Raw genomic sequence first — 10,688 nt, forward strand, 5'->3', positions numbered from 1 at the left:
TAATTGAGCATTAAGCAGTAACAAATCTGAGACCTGACATTCCTTCCTCTTGTCTCGTCGAGACAAAGTATCTCAAGAGACAACGTGCCACATCGGGCTTTATTGAAAGACCATCGTGTAATGCGGGTATCTCCCAAGGGCATACCGTGCGCCCATAGCGCCTCGCCCGTGCATTTGGGGAACGTGTCGTGTGGTGCGTGCTTGGAGCCTGAGGGCTCAAAACATGAAAGTTCATTAACGTTTCGGATCCACAACGAAGACGTCTGGTCCAGATGAGGTTCTGCTCCGCCAGAGGGTGCATCACTTCCCCTGCGGAACTGGCTCCCCCCACCCTTTGCAGACGCAGTCCTTGCAGATCTTCGAAGTTAATCAACGGTCATGCCCATGAGGTCCCTCACGTGTTGCTGTTCTGGGGAATACAGAATGTCGTCAGTATCTTGTGTCTCAATTTCCTGGTCAGGGTACAGAGCGTAAAAATCCGAATCCGAATCACTTGAAGCAAAGAGATCCGCAACATGTGGATCAAAGAGATCCGAAACATTTGAAGAAAAGAGAGGGACTTCCTTTATGTCAAAGTCTCCCATGGGCGCCTGGTCGGCTTGCGGGTCTAGGACATCCGCGTCGGGTCCCTCAACCGCCAGACCCAGCGTCGCAATCAGATCCATAGTTGGGTCAGAAGGGGGCGTGCAGCTGTCAGCTTGTAATACATAAGAGGCGTTAGCCAGTACACGCAAGGGGTTTATAGCACAAGTATCACAGTCATCACAGACACCGTTACAGGCAGCAGCCAGTTCCCACATGGGATCAACACAAGTATCACAGTCATTACAAAATTCAATGCAATTTTCTGGAGCGCCGGTCACGTCTGCCTTGTTGAAGGACCCGTTCAGGTCGACGGCCTCTGTGGTCAGAACCATAGTCGTTGTCGGCGGCTTCTTCAATTTCCATCCTGTAAAATACTTTCTCATACAGAGGAGGACTAGAGATTTCATTAGTGCCCCCCAAATTACTACCCCGATTATCACAGCCAGTGCGGTCAATAACCACTTCACTATGGTGCCCGTCCATCCCTGGAACCAGTCAGTGAGCCAGCTAAATGTATAAGAATTTTCGCGCGCGATCCGATCGATCGTCAGGGCGTGGCTAGTTTCCCTTAGTCTCACTATTGCGGCTGACACTCCTTCAGATGGATCGGGTATGTAAGTGCAACATTTTCCCTCTATTATTCCGCATACCCCTCCTTTCTCTGCCAAGAGCATGTCCAAAGCCACCCGATTCTGCATCACCATTGTACGCATGTGAATCACCGTATCCAATAGTATGTCATGAGCCGTAGCGGTGTCGTTTGCCACCTTTTCTAGGGCCAAAGCCAATTTATCTATCCGGAAACTATCCATGACTGTGCCCGCTCCTGGGAAGAAGAAACCAAACACCTTTTCCCATAGGCTCCCGTGTAGTTTAGTGGTTCCATCTTCGTTCATGACTGACCTCTTATAACGCCTGTCCAAGGACTTTGGGTCTAGCTCATCCAGTATCTCAACGTCAGGAAGGACTGAACCCAGATAACATGTGCCCCCCCAATTATTTGGTAAATAGGGGTAAGCCTTGTCGCCGCATATAAACATTGTCCCATGGGGTGGGACCAGGTGGGTGGATAAGCACTGGGTTCCCCTTACCACCCCATTAATCCTACTAACCCCCCTAGAGAATGTTATAGCCGTTATGTTGTGGTTGTGTTTATCTTGCAGTACTATTCGTAGTGTAATCCCCGAGCTCCCTTGTCCCAGCTTCCCGGGGAGAGTGTAGGCGCATTCTGATTCTCCCATACGCAAGTGGCCGGAACCCTGGAGGCAGACCGTCCCTTTCTGTGGTTTGACCCAGACGGGGGCAGGCCTCTCGGCCACATGGGCAATCATTGACGGGCGATAATTAAATTGTCGATTGCAACTCTTGCCGTTGTCAACCCCTTCTCTTTCCAGCGTGGTGACTAAACATGGGGAATCGATAGGTTGTGAGCAGAGGTCATTGAGGGACAGAGGTAGCACTATCATGTGTATTCCTGTGGTGCCTGCTTGGGGAAAGTGCATGCACGACCAGCAGTGTGTCCTATTTTGAATTGTTGCCACCTCCCTGGCCACTTTCCAATATGTGTTTTCCCCCTTCTTTGGGGCCTTATTCTGGGGGTGTGGCGTGAGTATGTATTCGATGCATGGTGTGTATTTAGTTTCGCCCCTGGCCGCGCCAGGGGTCCAGACGCTGCACCGGACCTGCATGGTCATGTCTTTCCCTAGGCGTGTGCGTGTTTGTAGCTTAAAATCAGGGGTTCCCCATTGGTATCCTGGTTGGGCCAAGGTCTTAATTCTAGCTTGCCCGTCTTCCCGGAACTCTCGTTGCTTTTGTAGTACCATGCCAACGCGTCCAGGCCCTGCCGACAGTGCTAGCCAATTTATGTTCACCCAATTTGTGTGCAGGGCTTTCTGTTCGAAACATGGTAGTGATACTCTTTGTCCCCATGTTACGGTGAGGTGTCGGGTTTCGTTTTCGCATCTATTGGAATCGGAGTTTCCCCTAGCTGCTGTCGCTACCAATAGTATCGTACCTATGATTAGGCCCATCCTTACTGTGGTTGCTGTGGTGTAGTGTCTGGTGCTTGTATGGCCAACTTACAGTGCGTGGCGTGGATCCACGAGGTCTTGCCCTCGCAAAAGACGGCCGTTGGTGTAGTCAGCAACACCTGGACTGGTCCCGTCCACCTTGGTTCCAAGGCGTTCTTGCGGGTGAAGTGTTTTACGAGCACGTAATCGCCGGTCTGGAAGTCGTGGATGGCGTGGTTTGTTGGTTCAGGCAACGCCTCTCGTACCCGGGCGTGAATGCTGCGTGCCACATTGGACAATCCTCTGCAAAACTTTAAAAGCATGTCATCCATCACAGGCAAGTCAAATTTGGACATGTCCATCGGGGCCGAAACGGGCAAACTCATAGGTCGTCCCATTAATATCTCGTGGGGGGAAAGGCCAGTGGTGTGGCCCGGGGTGGAACGAATACTCATTAACGCCAGCGGGAGTGCTTCCGGCCACTTCAAACCTGTGTCTGCACAGATCTTGGCTACCTTAAGTTTCAGCGTCCCATTGGTGCGTTCCACAAGTCCCGCTGATTGTGGGTGATAAGCGCAATGGAAAGATTGTTTCACGCCCAGTGCCTTTAGGATGCCCTTAATCACCTCTCCCGTGAAATGGCCCCCTTTGTCTGACGAAATTTTCTGAGGGATGCCGAATCTGCACATGAAATCCCGCACGAGGCGCTTGGCTACTGTCGGGGCGTCTGACTTAACGCATGGATAGGCCTCGACCCATTTTGTGAACATGTCCACGATTACCAGGACATATCGGAACGACATACTTGGTTCCATGTTAATGAAATCGAACTGGACGTGACAGAAGGGCCCGATTGGTCGAAGATGGCCCGCGTTATGTGGGTGCCTAGGTGGTGCCCCCCTGTTGTGTTGTTGGCAAATCGCGCATGACCGGCACACCTCAGATGCAATTCGCGACAGTCCCGGTGCCGCCCAGGTATAGTTTATCTGTTCTATCACCCCCCTCTGGCACACATGGCCATTTTGATGTCCCATACGTGCCAGCCAAGGCAGTAGTTCCTTGGGTGCTATTGGTTTTCCGTGAAGGGTCCACATCGCATTTGGTCCGGGGCGTGTGGCCCCTCGTTTTACCCAGTCATCATGTTCGGCTGCTGTTGCTGCGTTTTGAAGTTTTATAACGTCCTCATTAGTCGGTGAGGCGATGGTGATGGTGCACTCATTTTTCGAGGAAGGGGTTAGTCCTGAGGTCGGTACGTTGGCAGTTTGCGTGTGTGCCCCTTTTGCTCGCGTTACCATCGGCATGTTCCGTCCTATTTGTTGGTTGGCCGCTTTTCCTGCCGCTACGTCCGCTCTGGTGTTGCCTCGGGCGACGTCAGAGTCTGTCCTTTGGTGGCCGCGACATTTGATCACCGCGATAGCGCGGGGGAGCAAGATGCTTCGGAGTAGCCCTTCAACCAGTTCGCCGTTTTTTATGACCGAACCCGCAGATGTGAGAAAGCCTCGCATCTTCCAAATTGCCCCTTTGTCGTGAACTACCCCGTGCGCGTATGCTGAATCTGTATAAATGTTGACGGCAAGGTCCGCCGCCAAGCTGCATGCTCTAGTCAAGGCGCACAGCTCCGCCTGCTGGGCGGAAAATGTGGGCGGAAGGCGCCCGCTTTCTATCGTCTCATTATCTGAACACACCGCGTATCCGGATAGCAAAAAGCCGTCCCATCCGCGTTTAGCTGATCCGTCGACGTAGTACACACGATCGGGGTTATCGAGGGGAACGTCCTTCAAGTCCGGACGTACCGTAGAGACTTGCTGTACTACATCAACACATACATGGGGTTCGCCCTCCTCTGGGGTGGGCATCAGTGAGGCCGGGTTGAGTGTAGTGCAACGTTTAATGGTGACGTTGGCGGCCGTAATCAGTGCTGTTTCGTATTGCATTAATCTAGTGGTCGATAAGTGTTGTGTTGTCCGCTGTAGTAACAGTGAAGTGACGCAGTGTGGTACCTGTAGCGTTACCGGGTGCCCCATCACAATGTCCGCTGTCCTTTCCACTGCGTACCTAGCCGCTGCCACGGCTTGCAGGCACACCGGAAACCCTTGCTCGACCGGTTCCAGCTTTTTACTAAAGTAGGCTACCGGTCGTTCCTTATCTCCATGAGTCTGTGTCAAAACGGACTGAGCAAAACCCCTTATTGCATGAGTGTAAAGGGTGAATGGTTTCGCATAATCGGGGAGTCCTAAAGTCGGTGCCGTTACCAATGCCTTTTTCAGCCCCTCGAAACAGCGCATCAATTCGTCCGTCCAAACCAAGTAGTTTGGTTCTCCTATTCTGGTGGCTTCGTACAGCGGTTTAGCAAGTAGTGCGTAGTCAATTATCCAAGAGCGGCAGTAACCCGTCATACCTAGGAAGCGCAACATCTGTCGTTGCGTACTTGGCCGTGGCGATTCCATGATAGCGGTCACTCGTCCAGCATGCAGTTCTCGCTTCCCGTGTGAAATGGCATGACCCAAATAGGTTACTACCTTCCGTACAAATTGGAGCTTTCTCCGTCCCACCTTGTGGCCCTTGGCCGCCAAGGCTCTTAGCAGGGCCATGGAGTCCCCTTCGCAGGCTTCCTTGGAAGGGGAACAAATCAACAAGTCGTCAATGTATTGTAACAACACCGATCCCCCTTTTAGTTCCACGTCTGCCAAATCGCGGTGCAGCGCTCGGGAGAACAGGGTGGGGCTGTCGGAGAACCCTTGGGGTAACACCGTCCAGGTGAACTGGCGCCCCCTAAAGGTGAAGGCGAACAAGTATTGTGACTCAGGTGCGATAGGTACGGAGAAAAAGGCAGAGCATAGGTCAATGACGGTAAAATGTGTTGCGTCCGGTGGGATAGATGTCATAAGGCCTTCCGCATTTGGTACCACTGGGTGTATGCCTTGTATGACTTTGTTCACTTCCCTCAAATCCTGCACGAACCTCCATTTATCCTGCATTGGTTTCTTCACGGGCAAAATCGGTGTGTTGCATTGGCTGTTAGTTTCCACAATTATTTTCTGTTTCACCAAAGATTGAATCACTGGCTCTATGCCCGCATCGGCCTCGTGCCGCAATTTATATTGTCTCACGTTTGGGAGGGGCATTCCTGGTTGGATCGGTATTACCAGAGGTTTGGCGTCGCGAATTCGCCCCACGTCGTTGTCGTGTTGGGACCACAAATCGGCCGGGACCTCCTCTAAAAGGCCATCGGACTCGCCCGGGCCCTGAGGCACCGTTCGTACAACGTGGGTGCCCTTTGGGGGCAGGTCTGTCTCTTCAAATTTTCCTTCTATACTCTGCTCATCATGGGTGATTACATACCCCTCGTTTTTGTCGAGCACTGTCACTGTCCAGTGGTCCACTTCATAAATGGCGCTGCACGGAATTTCTCGCAAGCGCCCCATCATCCATCCTACACTTTCCGCCGGCCACCCTTTGGCGGTGGTGAGGGTAACATGGGCGTCCACCCCTGCGGGATACTGAGACAACGCCCGCTGCTCCGCAGTTAGGGTTACCTTGACGCCTATTCCCTCCCGTCCAACCCATATATTTGACAACGATAGGTCCGAATTCTTACCTATTGACCCCTTTATCCTTTCTCGGTACTCGTCATCATCGCCCCTAGCATCGTAGTAAGCCGTGCAATGGGGAGGGTTGTCCTTTATGTCTGTTGTAATTTGATGTACGCGCAGCCAATCTCGCAACCCGTCGTTCCGGGAGCACACTGTGTCTAGGACATGTATCCAAGTGGCCAAAGCCCTCTTTTCCAGGCTCCACCAGTAGGCGGTGGGGCCGGGCCGAGACAATGCCGTCATTAACAGATCGCGTTTGGATTCCGCGACGTCTACAAAAACTCCCTGCTCCGTACATGAAATTTGGCAGCCTAAACGGCAAAGTAGATCCCGTCCCAACAAGTTAGTCGGGGCGGTGGTAGTCATCAAAAAAGCGTGTCTAGCCTCTAGTGGGCCGCACACCACTCTTACCTCTTCTGAAATAGGGAGCGCTTGGGGCAAGCCTGAAACTCCCACTATCTGGACATCCCTATCTGTGGGGCGCAAGGATGGTAGCTGCCCCTCGTTAATAGTACTGCGAGTAGCGCCCGTATCGACGAGAAAGTCTACCTGTTGCCCATCTACGTCTAGTGTCAAGGTCGGCTCCTCGGTTGGTGTCATAGTCAAGAGGGGACATTCTACGGGCGGCCCGCCGGCTTCCTGTCAATAGGCTACTTGATTTCTCTGTGGCGGGTACCCCTGGCGGGGCCCCCGGCAATCGCGTTTCCAATGTCCCGTCCGTCCGCAACGGAAGCACGCCCCCTGTGGAGCGGTGGATGCGGGGTACCTGTTGCTATTGCGCTGACCCTGTTGCGTCGGACGCCTCGCAGGCTGTTGGTTCCGTTGGTCCCATTGTGGCGGCCCATTCCCGTTCGCTCCGCTTGGGGCCCAATAACTTGGGGGAGGCCCATCGATTTGGGAAGGGGGTCCCTGTGGATACCCGTTCTGGGGAGGGGGCATTTGTACTGCCCAGGTCTGTGGAGGGGGTGCTTGCATGGCCCAGCTCTGCGGCTGTGGAGGGGGCCCCTGCATGTTCCAGTTTTGGGGAGGGGGTCCTTGTGTGTTCCAATTCTGGGGAGGGGGTCCTTGTGTCCGCATGTCGACTCGTCCCCTGTCGTTATCGTCGACGTCGTCGTCGTTTTCGTTATCGCGGCCCCACTCTTCGTTGGGCTCTATCCTAGTGTTCCGATTCTGGGCCCGTCCTTGGCCTCGATTCCCCTTCTCTTTTTGGTTGAGTTGGGCCCGTTTTTCCTGGACCAGCATTTGCAACATGTCGTCCTTAACATCGACCTTCTTATCGTCTCCGTCGCCACATTGTTCGGCCGCTTCAACTAGTTGGTCGGTTGGGGTGTTTCTCCATCCTATCATAGCCGTTTGGATGCGCTTCCTAACTGCCGGTCTCATCCCTTCTACCAAAAAGTTGTTCACTACAGCGTGAGGGAGATCTTGTGCCCGCACCTGGCCCAGTCCTCCCCACTTTAACACTGCTCTTTCTACCCTCTCTCTCCAATCGATGGCTGCTTCGCCATGCTTCTGTTTTAGGCCGTATATTTTATTCCAATCTGGCCCTGCGGCTGGCATCAGTGCGGTGTATACCCCGGCCAACAATAGGTCGACCAGGGCCTCCCAATCGGCGAGGGTCTGGGCCGCGGTTGCGGCCGGGGGCGGTGCTACATTTGGCCAGCGTGCGTGTACTTTGGCCTGGTCCCACACCCGCGCGGGCAATACAGCCTTCCCCATGTGGCAGACGTCCCGCCAATCTGCACCTGTATTTTGTATCCACATACGCATAAATTCCGGTATCTGACCGGGATGTTCAGCCAGCAGGGTTCTCACCCGCTCCTGCATAGACGCCAAATCTGATTCTCTCCAGGGTATCCTGACGTTAATGGGTGCCCCCCTGTTCAGTCCTATGGTTTTTAAGGGACACATCCCGATTGTAGGCTGTGGGTTCTCTGATTCCGTGAACCCTTCCAATGAGGGGTACAGTTCTCCTAGCCCCTCTGGGGCCGCGAACCCGCTGTCCGCCCCACTAGCTTCTTGTCTTCTAAATGGATTGCCCGGGCTAAGGTGAACCTGAGGGGCGGCTGGTCTAGTTTTCTGGGGGTCTAACCCCTGGGGAAACAGGGGCGGGGGTGGGGGAGGTGGCGCCTGTGGCCCGGGGACAGGGCTCAGGGCTTGAGGGGGTAGGGGCATGGCAGCTGCCTCCCCTACCGCGGGGTCTTGGTCCGGATTTTGGACGAGCGGCATTAGCCGCTGATTTGCTTGCTTAACTACCTCCCTAATTGGTTTGTCCTGAACCTTGTCTGCTTGCTTCTTTTGGTCCTGAAGCTTCAGTACTTCCCCTGCCAGGCTAGCCTGTCTTGTGGCCGCCAATCGCTTTATTCCTTCCTTTTCCCACCACCCAAACACCTTCCAATAATCGGGTGGGAAGTGTTTCTTTTCCTTTTCTAGCTTATCCAAAGCTCCGTACAACACTTCCAATTTGTCAAGTGCAAACGATCCCTCCTCTGGCCAGGGATGACTTAAATCTTTAGTTAGCACAGCCCAGTCCTTTATTGGTCTTACCGCGGCAAAATGATGCCTCTTAAACATGAAAGATGCCGGGGTTCCCTTGAGGGGTTCCCCTTCTTTCGTTAGCTTGTTTCCCATCTTGTTGCTCTGGGCTGATCCTTCCTGGAAAGTTCTCGGCCTACTCAACCTTTACGGCTGTCCGACCTCACTTTCCCCCTCGTCCTTGTTAATTATTACGTTACCCTTAAATAATATCCAGCGCAAATATTGTAACGTTACTCTTAAATAATATCCAGCGCTAAATCTATCCTTAGCTTTACTCTTAATGTTTATCCAGCGCAAATATTGTAACGTTACTCTTAAATGATATCCAGGTGATTTCAACAAAGACACGTCATTCTGTGGCCTGAAATGAGCCTCTACTTACAATTTCTGTTCGGAGAGCAGGCAGAGCAGAAGGCAGAAAGGAACGGGCTGAACCCGCTCCAGGAAGGAAGGTACGACGTGCCGGCGTCCCGGCGTTCGGACAGCCTTCCTTCTGTCGCTCGGGGTCCGCTCTCTCTGTCCTCTGTCTGCTGCAATCCGAGTCACGGCACCAAATGTCAGAAACCACCTTTTCTGATCGAAGTAGAGTTCCACCAACAGGCTTGAGAATGACGAGACCTTTATTAAAATAACACTTTATACGGATCCGGAGGAGACAGACATCTACAGCAAGCTACAGCAAGAACATGCCAAGTCAAGCCTTCCTGAAAACACATTGATTCTCATTCATTTATATATGAATACGATTATCAGAAAATCTCCGAGAGAACAAAGCGACTGGCGAGAGTCCCTCCCCGTCATTCCTAGCCCCCACCGTTATCCGCTCTGTCATTCGGGGGAGTGCAGCACGCACCTTATCATTCGGACCAGATGTGATTTCAAAACTCCGACGAGGCAGAAAATATAACTCATTAAAGGGAGGGTGCATTCTTGGCTTCGACAAACCCATAAAGTATATGGGTTTGTTCAAAATGAGTAATTCAGAGCATGTTTATACAGAGTCAAGCGTCGCTGTGATTAATACAAAATATATATGGTTCACGATAGGTTTTATGTCTGCAACCTAAACATTCTGCTAGTGTTACGCAAAATCACGCGCATGTGAGCGTTCTCCTGCCCGCGGCTCGAGGCGCCGTCTGAGAATCATGATAGGGATTTTACGACCGGCCTTATCTAGCCTCGAAAGTGCACACGTATACAATTTGTCCAACACGACTGAAGCGAGCCTTTCCTCATTTTAAATGAAAGCGAAGCAAAAACCTCATTGTAACTCAGGCGTCACTGTCATTAAACAAAACAGTTAATGTTTTTGGCAATTTATCAAAGGATTTATGTCTACGATTCAAGCAGCCTACCTAAGGTTCGAATACATTTTATTAACTCATGAAATAACATTATAGAACAGCATTTTATAACATAGCTTACGTGGTAATACGTCAGTCAACCGGCATTTATAATTGAGCATTAAGCAGTAACAAATCTGAGACCTGACATATATACCAGTTCTTTTTCATATGTATAACAGCACTTACAGTTGTCATGGCTACGGCTTGTCGAATTGTTACGGCCAACCTAGAAATGAAAAAAGTTATAACTCCGTGCTATAATTCCACGGCGACCCCTACGGCCTGTAAAAGATAGCCATACGCCCTAGGGCCACCCTGAGGCCACCTCAGAAACTCTGCGGCCGCCGCACGTTTCTGTCAATTTAGGGGGGGGGGGGGTACGGCCGCCGTATCCTAGCCGTAGAGCAAATGTGACTGAGGAGTAAGGAAGAACAGGGTTTTTTAATTATTTACACACAACCAAAGCAGAAAAGAAATGAAATCTTGGAGACGACGGCAGGGATTTTCGAAGCTCCACACGGTCTCCACGTTTTTCGAAGTTAAGTCTGTTCACAATTGTATTTTGTCGAAACTGTATTTATCTTTCGGTGTGTGAAGTTATTGTGTGCAACTTTGGT

At 51.9% G+C, this 10,688-nt stretch overlaps 1 long non-coding RNA gene across 1 annotated transcript; it reads right to left on the minus strand.

Moving 5' to 3' along the window:
* Positions 1 to 717: 717 nt before the first annotated feature.
* LOC144893676 (uncharacterized) lies at positions 718 to 9,630 on the minus strand. The gene is made up of 2 exons (XR_013624618.1): positions 9,108 to 9,630; positions 718 to 2,873 (listed from the first exon to the last, which is right to left on the minus strand). It is a non-coding gene; the product is annotated as an uncharacterized LOC144893676 (long non-coding RNA).
* Positions 9,631 to 10,688: the final 1,058 nt, after the last annotated feature.

Source organism: Myxine glutinosa, chromosome 9 (assembly GCF_964187855.1).
Source record: "Myxine glutinosa chromosome 9, kmMyxGlut1.1, whole genome shotgun sequence".
NCBI classification, from domain to species: Eukaryota; Metazoa; Chordata; class Myxini; order Myxiniformes; family Myxinidae; genus Myxine; species Myxine glutinosa.